The following is a 14,245-nucleotide window of genomic DNA, read 5'->3' on the forward strand; positions in this document are numbered from 1 at the left end:
GCTTGAGGCCGGGAATTTGAGACCAGGCTGGGCAACACAGCAAGACTTCCCCCTCCAACCGTCTCTACAATATGTAGGAAAATGAACTAGGTGTATCAAAGTGCACCTGCAGTCCCAGCTACCGGGGAGGCTGAGATGGGATGATTACTTGAGCCCAGGAGTTTGAGACCAGCCTGGGCAACAACGAGACCCCTTCCGCACAAAAACATTTTTTTTTTTTTTTTTTTTTTTGAGACAGAGTCTCACACTGTCGCCCAGCCTGGATGGAGTGCAATGGTGCAATCTCAGCTCACTGCAACCTCCGCCTCCTGGATTCACTCGATTCTCCTGCCTCAGCCTCCTGAGCAGCAGGGATTACAGGTGCACATCACCACCTCCAGCTAATTTTTTGTATTTTTAGTACAGATGGGGTTTCACTATGTTGGCCAGACTGGTCTCGAACTCCTGACCTGTTGATCCACCTGCCTCAGCTTCCCAAAGTGCTGAGATGACAGGTGTGAGCCACTGAGCCCGGCCAAAAACAATTTTAATAATCAGCGGGTGTGGGGGTACATGCCTGTGGTCCCAGCTGCTTGGGAGGCTAAGGTGGGAGGATTGCTTGAGGCCTGGAGTTTGAGGCTGCAGTGAGCTGAGTTCAGGCCACTGCACTCCAACTGGACAACAGAGTGAGACCCTATCCCAAAATAAAAGAGAGAAAAAGAAACAGAACAAAAGTCACTGATAATTCCGTGACCGAGAGGTACTCCAGTGACCATTGGTGCCCATGTGTGTGGATGGATGATTAGATACGTAGAAATGTTATACACACAGTGCGAATGAATGTCGATTTATTTAAACTATCCCCTGCTATTGTGTCTGCCTAAGGAGTGGGAATTCCAGGTCCCAGCTGGAGGGAGACGTCCCAAGGCAACGCCGTGGCAGCGCCGAGGTCAGTGAATCACCAGCAGAAATGCCAGCCGCTGGGCAGAAGGGCTCAGGAGACTCGGAAGAAACTTCTGGGATCCAGGCCCGGCCCAGCCACCTGGGGGTTATGTGGTATCTGGGGACAAACCAAGGAAAGACGGGGCTCTGGCGGGACCTTCCTGGAACTGTCCTATTGCAAACGAACACAGCACTGTCTGTCCCGGCCCCCATGCCATGGACGCCCTGCTCAGACTCGGGGCGTGGCCCATCCTGCCTACAGCCCAGGCGGCCGGGACCCTTCTCCATCCCCACAGTGGATCCCAATCTAGCGGCCGCGGTCAGCGGGACACGGCGGCGTGGGAGAAGTTACGGGGAGGGCGTACGAGCTGGCGGAGGTCTGGGAGGCTCCCGGCGAAAGCAGAAGTTAGGCTGCTGAGGCCTGGGGGGGCCTGATGCGGAGGGAGGAGGGAGCTTCCAGGGGAGAACAGGTGTGCGCCGAGGCCCCAACCAGAAGCAGATGCCATCTGGCCGGCGGGAGGCCCACAAGGCCACAGTCCCCCACCACCACCCCGGGGAAACCCCCACGAGCGGAAGCATGGGCCACCCTCAGGCTCATTGGCTTGGTACGGCTTTTTTTTTTTTTTTGAGACGGAGTTTCTTTTGAGGCTGGAGTGCAATGGTGCCATCTCAGCTCACTGCAACCTCCATTTCCTGGGTTCAAATGATTCTCCTGCCTCAGCCTCCCGAGTAGCTGGGATTATAGGCATGCGCCACCATGCCCAGCTAATTCTGTATTTTTAGTAGAGATGGGGTTTCTCCATGTTGGCCAGGCTGGTCTCGAACTCTCGACCTCAGGTGATCCACCCACCTCGGCCTCCCAAAGTGCTGGGATTACAGGCGTGTGCCACCATACCCAGCTCTGATATGGCTCTTTATTTTATTTTATTATTATTATTTTTTAAGAGAGAGGTTCTCACCCCGTCATCCAGGCCAGAGTGAAGTTGACCATCATAGCTCACGGCAGCTTCCAACTCCTGGGCTCCAACAATCCTCCTGCCTGGGTCTCCTCATTAACCGGGACTACAGGCATGTATCACCACACCTAGCTCTTTTTTAAAATTTTTTATAGAGGCAGGGGTCTTGATTGCTGCTCAGGATGGAGTGCAGTGGTGCTATCATAGCTCACTGCAGCCTCGAACTCCTGGGCTCAAGCAATTCTCCTGCCTCGGCCTCCTGAGTAGCTGGGACTACATCACAGGCACGAGCCACCACACCTGGCTAATTTTTGAATTTTCTGTAGGGATGGGGTCTTGCTATGTTGCCCAGGCTGGTCTTGACCTCCTGGCCTCAACCAATCCTCCCACCTCGGCCTCCCAGAGCACTGGAATTACAGACATGAGTCCAGGTGCCCAGACAACTCTTCAGGATCAAATGTTGGCCAGGCAAGGTGGCTCACACCTGTAATCCCAGCGCTGTGGGAGGCCGAGGTAGGCAGACCACCTGAGGCCAGGAGTTTGAAACCAGCCTGGCCAATGCAGTGAGACCCTGTCTCAATTAAAAATACAAAAAAAAAAAAAAATTAGCTGAGTGTGGCAGTGCACACCTGTGATCCCAGCCACTCAGGAGGCCGAGGCAGGAGAATTGCTTGAACGCTAGAGACAAAGGTTGCAGTGAGCCAATATCATGCCATTGCACTCCAGCCTAGGCAATGAGAGTGAAACTCCATCTCAGAAGAAAAAATATCAAACGCCTTTTGTACTCCCCAGCATTTGAGGCAGGGACGATGCAGGGCCCTACTGAGAGGGGAAGGAAGCAGGGCCCGGGATCACTGTGGGAACTCGGGTGGGATTCCCCTGCACGGGGTAAAACAGGGTTTGCAGTACCTACCTTAGGGCTAGAAGTGAGGATGAGGCCAGGTGTGGTGACTCACACCTGTAATCCCAGCACTTTGGGAGGTCGAGGTGGGTGGATCATGAAGTCAGGAGATTGAGACCAGCCTGGCCCACATGGTGAAACCCCGTCTCTACTAAAATACAAAAATGAACTGGGCATGGTGGTGGTGCCTGTAACCCCAGCTACTTGGGAGGCTGAGGCAGCAGAACTGCTTGAACCCAGGAGGTAGGGGTTGCAGTGAGCCATTGCACTCCAGCCTGGGAGACAGTGTGAGACTCTATCTCCAAAAAAAAAAAAAAAACTGAGAATGAAATGCGTGAACGTAAAAGCCCCACGCTGGAGCACTGAGCCCCGGGTGCCTTGGGAGCCATGACAGTGGATCATTCGCACAGAGACAGGCCTGGTGGAATCTTCCAGACAGGTGCCTTCTGGCCAGAAAGCAGTATGTCCCATGAGGACTGCTCAGGCCCCAGGAGACCCTCTCGCTTGAGCACAGCCCGGCTACCGTGCCCTCCTGATTGGTGGGCACAAGAGTGTGGAGGGAATGTGCTTTGCGGGCAGTGAAGTACTTCTTCGAAGGGGTGTTTCCACCTGCAGGTCCGTCCCAGCAGGGCCGGAGGGCCACGTCAGCCCCAGGACAGCAGCCCCTGCCCTAGGCTCAGGCAGGACCCACCTTCTCTGGAATCCGGTCCTCGAGGACCCATATGCACACATATGCACACACAGGCACACACGTACACACGTACACACACATGCACACACGCACACACAGGCACTCATGGACACATGTGCACACACATGCACTCACAGACACACATGCACACAATGTGCACACGCTCGCACACACTGACACATGCACACACTCACACATGTACACACGGACACACATGTGCACACACAGGCACACACGCACGCACACGCACGCACAGGCACGCAACATGGCTGCCTCCACTCAGGCCTCCCTCAACCTCCTCCCAAGCTGTTGCCACCAGCGCCACCCCCAAAATTTAAAAAATAAATACATAAAAAACTGAACGAGTTAATTTGCTAAAATGAATCAGAATGCAATAACTGATTACATTTTTCCCCAAAGGAAACTTGAGTTAATTTGGCCGGTGACTCATATGCCTGGCTGCCAGTGACAACATACACCATCCCAGACAGCTCCTCGCTGTGCCCCGCTGCCAGCCGTCCCCCTCCTGGCTTCCCTCCTGCGGGGGGCGGGGACGGAGGGGTGGAGGGAGAAGAGCCCTCTGGATAAAGAGCTGTTTGAGGCCTTTTTGAAAGTGCAGGATACACACGCATACACGCAGACATGTATCAGTCCAGAAGCACGTGTCTGCACGCTCACACCAGGCACGCACACGCACGCGCGCGCACACACTCACAAGCCTGCACCGAAGCTGAACTCTGGCAGGGACCACTCAGTAAATCACTCAATGATAACCTCTGCATACCAATACTGGGAAAAATCCAATTAAAGTAACTCATTACTAAGTCGTTCCTATTTTCCCAGCATCTTAAAGCTCCTGGGAAGAGAAGGGAAGGACAGAGAGATTACTAATGTGACCTCTCCTAGGCTGTGGGGAAAATTCCTGGCCTGGCTCCCAGGGGTGGAGGGCCCAGATGGATTTCTGTGTGCTTGGAGGTGGGGGGAACAGTGGGGACAGTCCCCCTCCCCATCCCTGTACATGGCCACAGCCTCTCCCCAAAACAGCATACATATCTCAAGGTAAGTCCCAGCGTCCGCAGACCCACGAGGCCCAGCCTCGTCATTCGCATGCTGTGTGACATTGCACAAAGTGCTTGACCTCTCTGAGCCTCCATCTCCTCTCTAAAATATCTTCATCCGTCAGTTGCTTTTTGGGTTTTGGGGTAGCTTTTGGTTTTTTGCTTTTTGTGGGCTTTCTTGACACAGGGTGTTCCTCTGTCACACAGACTGGAGTGCAGGGGCACAATCGCAGCTCACTGCAGCCTTGACCTCCCAGGCTCAAGCAATCCTCCCGCCTCAGCCTCCTGAGCTGCTGGGACTACAGCTTTGCACCTCTGTGCCTGGCCAATTTTTGTATTTTGTGTAGAGCTAGAGTCTCGCCATGCTACCCAGGCTGCGTCATCTGATTTTTGTTTTCCCCTGAGACAGAGTTTTACTCTTGTTGCCCTGGCTGGAGTACAAATAGTGCAATCTCCACTCACCGCAACCTCCGCCTCCTGGGTTCAAGTGATCTCCTGCCTCAACCTCCTGAGTAGCTGGGATCACAGGCATGAACCACCACGCCCAGCTAATTTTTTGTGTTTTTAGTAGAGACGGGGTTTGCTAGTTGGCCAGGCTGATCTCGAACTCCTGACCTCAGGTGATCCACCTGCCTCAGCCTCCCAAAGTGCTGGGATTATAGGCATGAGCCAACACACCTAGCCCATCTGATATTTTTAAACTGGGGTGAAAAAAGGAAAGGCACACACTTTTCCCTTCCTCTTTCCCCCTTGCCACTAGCTGGTTGATAGAAGTGATGGCAGGAGCTGAGGCAGCCGTATTGGACTCAAAGATATAAGTCACCTGCTGAGCAAGACAAGAAAGCCCAGCAAGACACAAGGAAAACGAAGAATGGTTCCTTGACACTGTGGAACTGCCGTGGAATTCCCAGATTGTTTGTTGTCAGACCATTATATTCGAGAGAAATAAACTTCTACGTTGTTTTCAAAATATATTATACATATAAAATAAAAAATTATACATATAAAATATAAAATATTTATATATCGCCATCATCCCTATGTTCACACATGGTGAAATCTAAAACTATTCAGAGGCTAGGCACGGTGGCTCATGCCTGTAATCCCAGCACTTTGGGAGGCCAAGGCAGGCAGATCACTTGAAGTCAGTGATCTGACCTCAACGCCATCTCTACTAAAAATACAAAAATTAGCCGGGCATGGTGGTGGGCGCCTGTCATCCAGCTACTCGGGAGGCTGAGGCAGGAGAATCACTTGAACCCAGGAGGCGGAGGTTGCAGTGAGCCAAGATTATGCCACTGCACTCCACCCTGGGTGACACAGTGAGACTTCATCTCAAAAAATAAAATAATTAATTTAAAATTAATTAAATTTTAAAAATACAAAACCATTCAGAGGGAGTCCCACGATAGATGTCCCAGGACTCCTCATCCAGTAATCCCCAGTGAAAGGACACCACCCAGGGCTCCAAATTTTTCCCAACTTACCCACCAATTTCTGGCCATCCTCAGGTACATCATTTTCCTCCCCATGCCTCAGTTTCCGTACCTGTCTTTTGACACTAATATTATCAGTCTCAATTTTTAAATGCCGATCAATGAAAGACCCAAGCAGAGGATAAGCAGGCTTGGGCAAGGTGGCTTATTCTTGTAGTCCCAGCACTTTGGGAGGCTGAGGTGGGAGGATCGCTGGAGGCCCGGAGTTTGAGGCTGCAGTGAGCTATGCTCACATCACAGCACTCCAGCCTGGGTGGCAGCACAAGACTCTGTCTCTAAAAAAAATAATAATAATATTTTAAAGAGCAGGGAGGCTGGACATAGTGGCTCATGACTGTAATCCCAGCACTTTGGGAGGCCGAGGTGGGAGGATCACTTCAGCCCAAGGCGTTCAAGACCAGCCTGGGAAACATAGGGATACACCCATCTGTATTAAAATTTAAAAATTAGCTCAATGTGGTGGTGCTTGTCTCTGGCCCCAGCTGCTTGAGAGGCTGGGGAGGGAGGATCCCTTGAGCCCAGGAGTTGGAGGCTACAGTGAGCTGTGATTGCACCGCTGTACTCTAGCCTCGGAACAGACTGAGACTCTGTCTCAAAAATAAAAAAATAAAAAATAAAAAAGGGAAAAGTAGGAATTGGATCTAGATGTTTAGGTGGAACTGATGACCGGCTGGAGCAGAGGGCAGAGAGACCCGCAGCAGCCCGGCTGCTTTCAGGCCCTCCTGATCCTGTTGCTAAACCACCTGGCAGGAGCGAAAGCCCAGAGAAGCTGGAGTCCCACCATCCAAGCCCGACCACACAGCGGCAGGTCGTCAGAGCCCGCCAGAGCCCTGTGCCCTCTTCCCAGGCCAGCCAATGGAGACAAAGGCAATCCCGAGCGGGGCAGGTCAGGGCTCTGTGTGGCCCCAGGAACGATGACGCCTGGGGACAGTTCTCAGAGTGGCCAGACGTCTGCCTAAACTCTGAGCCCAAAACCCAAGCACAGAGTAACTGTCCACCATGACCTTGAGGGTCAGCTCTCACAGCCCCGGGAGCAACAGCCAGGCTTCTAGGCAGTGGGCACTGGTGCCCACCCTGAGGCACACCCAGACCCCAGGGTGCCCTTGGTGTTGGTCTGAGCTCCTGCCTTTAGACATGTGCGCAGCCTGGGTTCGAATCCCACCTGTATCGTTTACAAATGGAGGGACCTTGGCCAGGCACAGTGATCCCAGCACTTTGGGAGGCCGAGGCAAGAGGATCATCTGAGGTCAGGAGTTCGAGACCAGCCTGGCCAAGATGGTGAAACCCCGTCTCTACTAAAAACACAAAAATTAGCCGGATGTGGTGGTGGGCAACTGTAATCCCAGCTACTTGGGAGGCTGAGGCAGGAGAATCGCTTGAACCTGGAGGCAGAGGCTGCAGTGAGCCAAGATCATGCCGCTGCACTCCAGCCTGGGCAACAAGAGCAAAACTCCGTCTCAAAAAAAAGGCAAAGGAACCTTAAGGGTCCAGGATTCCCACTGAGAATCCAAGTCTCTGTTTCGCTTGCTCAGGTCTGGAGTGGTGCGTTCTGGACTGCAGGCCCCAGACACAGCAGAAAACATATGAGCATCCTCATGCATCTGGCTTTTTCATTTAATTAATTAATTATTTTTTAAAGACAGAGTCTGGCTCTGTGGCCCAGGCTGGAATGCAGTGGCATGATCTCAGCTCACTACAACCTCCACCTCCCAGATTCAAGTGATTCTCCTGCCTCAGCCTCCCAAGTAGTTGAAATTACAGGTGGCCACCACCATGTCCAGCTATATTCGGAATTTTTTTTTTTTTTTTTTTTTTTTTTTTTTTTTTTTTTTTTGAGATGGAGTTTCGCTCTTGTTACCCAGGCTGGAGTACAATGGCGCAATCTCGGCTCACCAAAACCTCCGCCTCCTGGGTTCAGGCAATTCTCCTGCCTCAGCCTCCTGAGTAGCTGGGATTACAGGCACGCGCCACCATGCCCAGCTAATGTTTTGTATTTTTAGTAGAGACGGGGTTTCACCATGTTGACCAGGATGGTCTCGATCTCTTGACCTCGTGATCCACCCGCCTCGGCCTCCCAAAGTGCTGGGATTACAGGCTTGAGCCACCGCGCCCGGCAATATTCGGAATTTTTAATAGAAATGGAGTTTCACCATGTTGGCCAAGCTGGTCTTGAACTCCTGACCTCAGGTGATTCACCCATCCAGGCCTTTCAAAGTGTTGGGATGACAGGCGTGAGCCACCATGCCTGGCCCATATCCGGCTTTATTTCCTCATTGTTTTCCTCCTGAATCTCCTTACACGAGACCCTCAGGCTGGGCCGGGCACAGGGGCTCACGCCTGTAATCCCAACATTTTGGGAGGCTGAGGCAGGCAGATCATTTAAGGTCAGGAGTTCGAGACCAGCCTGGCCAACATGGTAAAACTCCGTGTCTACTAAAAATACAAAAATTAGCTGGGCATGGAGGCACGTGCCTGTAATCCCAGCTGCTCAGAAGGCTGAGGTGGGAGAATCACTTGAACCTGGGAGGTGGGCGGAGGGTGCGGTGAGCTGAGATCGCGCCACTGCCCTCCAGCCCGAGCAGCAGAGTGAAACTTAGTCTCAAAAAAACAAAGAGAGAGAGAGAGAAAGAGAGAAGGGAGGGAGGGAGGGAGGGAAGAGAAACGAAAGGATAGATTGATTCTCAGGCTGAAGTCATGAAGCTGGGTGTCTCTGAGCCCTCCCCTTAGCAGACACAGCCCGAGGCAGCATCTGCAGAGAGCAGGACTGTGGTTTGGGGTGAGACATGGGAGACAGAGGAGAAAAGGGGACCCCCTACTTCACTAGGGAAACAGGAAGGCACCCACTGCCCCACAGAGGCGAGCAGAGCATAGAAGGCATGTCCCAAATTGTACAGCCACGGGGACCACTGCCCAGAGCTCCAGTCACACACAGATGTGCACTCACATACACACTAACAGACATACAGATATACACATAGGCATGCCCAGACATGCATTCACACACACAGACACACACTAACACAGAGACACATTCACGGACACACACAGGCATTCACACAGGGAAGTCCCTCACACTTACACACAGACATGTATTTACACATTCATATGAATACACAAACACACAGAGACACACACAAACACACAGACATGTATTCACACACCAGATACACACACATACAACAACACAGAGGTGTGCCCTCTCACACACACACACAAACATCATCACTATGCTAATGTCTCTCAATGACCTATGACAGGTGGCACAGCCTTGCCTTGTACTGAGGTGCCACTGCAATGTTGGGGTTCCGCCGTAGTATTGGGGTCCACTCACCCGCAGACCGAGCATCTCCAGCCTCACGAGCAGGAATTTACTGGGGCCTTTTGCTGGGCACGATGCTGGTCTGCCCAAAGTCAATGTGGAATCTGGGCAGAGCCAGAGGGACCTTCTCCAGGCTTGAGAGCCGAGCACACAGCCCCCTACACACAGCACCATTCAGACCCCGGCACCCCACCGTCCGGCTCCATAAAGATGCGTCAGGTCTGTTTTAAACACAGCATTCCTGGTTGGTCCTTCAGTGACAGGGGAGGGAGGAAGAGGCTGCAGCCTGCGGGGCAGGGGATAAGGACAGAGAGATAAGCAGTGGCTTGGGGACCTCCTACTTCTAAGGAATGAGGGTAGGATCCTACTGAGGGAACAGGAGACCCTCCAGCCCCCGGCCTCTCAGATCCTTGACTTTCCTGCCTCCTGGGGTCCTCTGCCACAGGTCCCACCCTGCAGCCCATACTGGGCCTGTGACCCAAAGCCTGTGCCTCCTGTCCTTCCCAGCGTCACCCTGAGCCCACCCTACCCAGCCCCCGCCACCCCTGCTGCACCCCCAGGGCTGACCTTCCTCCCTGCCCAGGCTGGACATCCCGCCTCTCTTGCCTCCTCCCTGACCTCCCTGATGGGACTAAGTGGAGGCTGCTGTTCCCGGAAACCAGGGCGAAGGAAGCAAACTACAGGGCCTGGGGTCAAGATCAGGGTCAAGGTCAGGGCTGAGTCAGCCCTGCCTGCCTTCCTCCCACCTCTTCCCCGGGCACCAAACCCTCAGGTGTCAGGGGCTACAGCGTCGCCCTCACCTCCTGCTCCTCTGGCCAAGGCCAGGGCGGCTCCTTCCTGCCCGCCTTCCCGTCGTTCCCTCGCTGAGGGCCCGGGAGATGCGCGGGGGAACTCCGGACCCCACGAAGCCCCCCTGGACGAAGTCGCGCCGCCGCTTCCCCCCGCCGCCGCTAGGTGGCGCCACGCCAACGAGGATCGGGATGGACCAAAGGGGTCGCGCTGCCACCAACCGGGTCCCCGCTCTCCCGGCCCTGGGCTCGCCCCGAAGCTCCGGACACGGACCCGGGGCCCCTTCCACCACCATCCCTCCCCACCCCTGGCATCCTTAGCCCTCGGGCAGCTCCCGTGGTCCCAGGGGCTTGTCCGGTCCCTTAGCAGGAGACCTGGGGCGCACGACCCATCCATGCCCCTGGGACGCAGGACCAAGCGGACAAACACGAATCAACCGTGGGGAGGGAGGAGCCACCAGGAGACTCCCCGGGCGGTGCTCCCTAAGTGAGGGTGCCTCAGTTTCCTCTTTACATCCTTCCGGGATAGTTCCTCACCTCTGCCTTTGCTCCCTCGGTTTGGGGCTAATGGTTTTAGGTCCCCTCGTGAGAGCGAAAAGGCCCAAGGGGGCCGCTACAAAACCAGGGGGCTTGGGAGACCCCCTGTGCCAGAAGCAAGGAGCTGCTTTAATTTACTGCTCCCAGCTGTCGATTCGGTGTTTTCCTAACGGGGAACACAGGCTCGGAGCCCAAGGGCACATGGGGGTGGATGGATGGCAGAGGCAGGGTCGGAGCCCGGTCTGGCGGACGCCCTTGCCATGCCCTGGGGTGCCCCAGCTCTGACCAAAATGAGCCCCTCTAGCTCCTTCCCTGCCTGAAACTAAACCCTGAGGGACAGTGACCGGGACACTCTATGCTCCACCTCTGTCCTCTGAGGCTCCCACTCTCCTACAGCTGCCTCCTGGCCTTTGCAAGGGCCGATCATCCTGCCGGGAAAGATGTCTCCGCAGCCTCACCCTTGAGGGCCCACTTTGGCATCACCTCTTACAGGAAGCCCCCATGATTGAGCCCTAAGTGGAGGCTTCAGTTGGGTCCTGACCTCAGGAAACTGTGGCATCAGAGCGTACCAGGGACCCGGGCTCAGACACAAGAGTGGACTCAGCCAGATGAGGGAAGAGCTGAGAACCCACCCCCACCACCATGCTGGCCCATCGGTGGCCTGTACCACGCCCCCAAACACCCCATTTACAAAGAAACTTTTCAAAGGGCATGTAGGGTAGATGATAAAACTAGGGCCCAGAGAGGCCAAGTGACCAGGGCAGAGTCACACAGCAAACCAGAAGAGAGACTAGACACCAACCAAGGTCTGTCACTGCATTCATGAAAGAAAAGAAGGCCAGGCGCGGTGGCTCATGGCTGTAATCCCAGCACTTCGGGAGGCCAAGGTGGCCAGATCGCTTGAGCCCAGGAGTTTGAGACCAGCCTGGGCAACATAACGAGAAATCATCACTATCAAAAATTTAGAAACTAGCCTGGCATGGGGATGTGTGTTGGTTATTTCAGCTACTCAGGAGGCTGAGGTCCTAGGATTGCTTCAGCCCAGGAGTTGGAGGCTGCAGTGAACCATGATTGCGTCACTGCACTCCAGCCTCAGTGACAAAGCAAGACCCTGTCTCTAAAAAAAGAAAGAAAAGGGCCGGGCGCGGTGGCTCACGCCTGTAATCCCAGCACTTTGGGAGGCCGAGGCGGGTGGATCACGCGGTCAAGAGATCCAGACCATCCTGGTCAATATGGTGAAACCCTGTCTCTACTAAAAATACAAAAAATTAGCTGGGCATGGTGGCACGTGCCTGTGATCCCAGCTAATCAGGAGGCTGAGGCAGGAGAATTGCCTGAACCCAGGAGGCGGAGGTTTCGGTGAGCCGAGATGGCGCCATTGCACTCCGGCCTGGATAAGAAGAGTGAAATTTCGTCTCAAAAAAGAAAAGAAAAGAAAAGAAAAAAGAAAATAGACAGGGTGTAGTGGCTCACACCTGTATTCTCAGCACTTTGGGAGGCCGAGGTGGGCAGATCACGAGGTCAGGAGTTTGAGACCAGCCTGGTCAACACAGTGAAACTCCATCTCTATAAAAATACAAAAATTAGCTGGGTGTGGTGGCAGGTGCCTGTAATCCCAGCTACTCGGGAGACTGAGGCAGGAGAATCACTTGAACCTGGGAGGTGGAGTTTGCAGTGAGCTGAGATCATACCACTGCACTCCAGCCTGGGCGACAGAGCAAGACTCCGTCTCAAAAAAAAGGAAGAAAGGAAAAAGATAATAAAAGGAAGACCAAAAGCGATGAATTTAAAACACACACACACACACAGAGGCATGCAGTCACACACACGGGTACTTAAAGGGGAGGGCAAAGTGCCGTTGTGGACTGAGCTGGGAGAGTGTGATCCAGTGCCCAGATGCCCTGCACGGGGCCCCACGCTTCTGAGAACAGTCTGGAAGCCGCCCCCAACATGCAGCTAAAGCCATCCTCTCCTGTGGGCACATCCCTGGGGAAAGACCCCGTCTGTCATCACCTGGCTTGGGTAACCCAGAAAGCTCTGCCCTCCAGCCGCCAGGACAGTGTCACCCATAACAGATGCCCCGGGGCACAGAGGGGTAAGTTGAGCAGGGTCAGGCCAGGCCAGGCAGTCCCCAGGGACCCCAAAACCCACTGGCATCCACCTCTCAGGATCTCGGGCTGAGAGCCACAGGTGCTGTGGGACATTCCAGAAACTGCTCCCAAGAAGGCTTCACAGAGCAAGTCCTACACGTGGGGTTGGGTCCAGGTTCAGCCCCTGCTCTGCCCTCCCTTGGGGTAGCCCTGGGAGCTTCTTTGGGGTTTCATTAATACAACCATGGGCTGGGGTGGGCAGGCGCTGAGTAGCGTGTGCTGGAGAGAGAGAGAGAGAGACAGAGACAGAGACAGAGACAGAGACAGAGACAGAGACAGAGACAGAAGGCGCCTGCATATCCTAACATCTTGACACTACTACCTCCTCTCTTTTTTTTCTGAGACAGGGTCTTGCTCTGTTGTCCAGGCTGGAGTGCAGTGGCATCATCATAGCTCAATGCAGCCTCGAACTCCCGGCCTCAAGCAATCCTCCCACCTCAGCCTCCCAAGTAGCTATGACTACAGGCACGCGCCACCACACCTGGCTCATTTAAAAATTTTTTTTGTAGACACAGAATCTTGCTATGTTGCCCAGGCTGGTCTTGAAACCCTAGCCTTAAATAATCCTCCTGCCTCGACCTCCCAAAGTGCTGGGATTATAGGGCATGATCTGCACCTGGCCCCTCCCTTTTTCTCTCTGTTTCTTTCTCTTTTTCATTCCTTTTTTTTTTTTTTTTTTTTTTTTTGAGATGAAGTCACCCAGGCTGGAGTGCAGTGGTATGATCTTAGCTCACTGCAACCTCCACCTCCCAGGTTCAAGTGATTCTCCTGCCTCAGCCTCCCAAGTACCTGGGACTACAGGCGCACGCCACCACACCCAGCTAATTGTTACATTTTTAGTAGAGACGAGGTTTCACCATGTTGGCCAGGCTGATCTCGAACTCCTGACCTCAAGTGATCCACCCGCCTCGGCCTCCCAGTGCTGGGATTACAGGCGTGAGCCACCGTCCCCAGCCCTGCCTTCCTTCTTTCTCTCTTCCTTTCTGTTTCATGCTTTCTTTTTCTGTTTTCCTTTTGAGAGCCAGTTGTAAATCATTTACCTGCAGAGGATGAGAGAGCAGCCTCTTCCTCCTCCAGCCCAGGAAGGCAGCCAGCCGCACCTCCGAGCAGCAAGCCCGCCTCCCCGGGTGTCCCTGCCGCCCACCGCCCACCGCGCTGCACAGGGAAAGCCTGCGACATCTGTTCTTCCTCTTGCTTTATTTCTTCATTTCCTTGCAGAGCCTGGGAGCCGGTCCTGACCCTCCCCTCCCTACCCCCACTTGACCTCTGCTCTGTGGATCTCTGGCCCCAGAGTGTCCCTGGAGGAGATGATATTTTCACAGAGTCACCTCTGGGCCTCCTGGGGACCACCGATGCCAGGGGGTTTCTGATGTCCAACCCCAGGAGAACACCGCAGCCAGTCCTGAGCCTCCTCGAGAATCTTCTCAC

The 14,245-nt window shown here is 54.0% G+C and overlaps 1 long non-coding RNA gene across 1 annotated transcript; it reads right to left on the minus strand.

Annotated features, from left to right (window-relative positions):
* Positions 1 to 784: 784 nt before the first annotated feature.
* On the minus strand, positions 785 to 13,920 carry LOC141582460 (uncharacterized). The gene is made up of 3 exons (XR_012515308.1): positions 13,858 to 13,920; positions 9,355 to 9,628; positions 785 to 1,039 (listed from the first exon to the last, which is right to left on the minus strand). It is a non-coding gene; the product is annotated as an uncharacterized LOC141582460 (long non-coding RNA).
* Between the last annotated feature and the right edge of the window lie 325 nt (positions 13,921 to 14,245).

Source organism: Saimiri boliviensis, chromosome 20, assembly GCF_048565385.1.
Source record: "Saimiri boliviensis isolate mSaiBol1 chromosome 20, mSaiBol1.pri, whole genome shotgun sequence".
NCBI lineage: Eukaryota > Metazoa > Chordata > Mammalia > Primates > Cebidae > Saimiri > Saimiri boliviensis.